We start from the raw sequence: 1170 nt of genomic DNA on the forward strand, positions 1-1170 counted from the left end.
AGTCAGCAAGCCAGGGTCTGGTACACTTGGAATGGAGATAATACGTAGTCAGCAAGCCTGGGTCTGTACACTTGGAATGGAGATAATACGTAGTCAGCAAGCCTGGGTCTGTACACTTGGAATGGAGATAATACGTAGTCAGCAAGCCGGGGTCTGGTACACTTGGAATGGAGATAATACGTAGTCAGCAAGCCTGGGTCTGGTACACTTGGAATGGAGATAATACGTAGTCAGCAAGCCAGGGTCTGGTACACTTGGAATGGAGATAATACGTAGTCAGCAAGCCAGGGTCTGGTACACTTGGAGTGAAGATAATACGTAGTCAGCAAGCCGGGGTCTGGTACACTTGGAATGGAGATAATACGTAGTCAGCAAGCCTGGGTCTGTACACTTGGAATGGAGATAATACGTAGTCAGCAAGCCGGGGTCTGGTACACTTGGAGTGAAGATAATACGTAGTCAGCAAGCCGGGGTCTGGTACACTTGGAGTGAAGATAATACGTAGTCAGCAAGCCGGGGTCTGGTACACTTGGAGTGAAGATAATACGTAGTCAGCAAGCCGGGGTCTGGTACACTTGGAGTGAAGATAATACGTAGTCAGCAAGCCTGGGTTTGGTACACGAGGAGCACCTAGTCAGGGTACATAGGAATCTACTACTAAAGTCCTGCTCTGACGCCTGGACAGCGTCAGAGCAGGACTTTAGTAGTTTACAGATTTGAATTCCCCGCCCCGACTGTCATGTGACAGCGCCGCCGCGACCCGGAAAGAAGAGAGGATCGCGGCACTGGAGCGAGGACAGGTGAGTTGTAACAAACAACAGTAGCTCAAATAAACTTGTGTTACAACAGTGATATGCAGAAGGGAATCTATGAATGTCCAGCACATCTAACCATGAAGTGGATGAGTTACAGCAGCGGAAGACACCACCAAGATCCACTCCTGTCCGTTTATAACATGGAACTAAGGCTACAGAGTTATAGGCTCATCAAAACTGTAAAAGCATTGCCTGGTCTGATGAATCTTGATTTCTGCCGTGACGTGCAGACGGTATGGAATATGGCATAAAGAAACATGGATCCATCCCGCCTTGTGTCAACGGTGCAGGCTGGTGGTGGTACAGTGGTGTTGAAAATGTTTTTGTCACGGGCACTAGGAGTCTTTGCCCAGGA

This window comes from Mixophyes fleayi, chromosome 9 (genome assembly GCF_038048845.1).
Source record: "Mixophyes fleayi isolate aMixFle1 chromosome 9, aMixFle1.hap1, whole genome shotgun sequence".
Taxonomy (NCBI): domain Eukaryota; kingdom Metazoa; phylum Chordata; class Amphibia; order Anura; family Limnodynastidae; genus Mixophyes; species Mixophyes fleayi.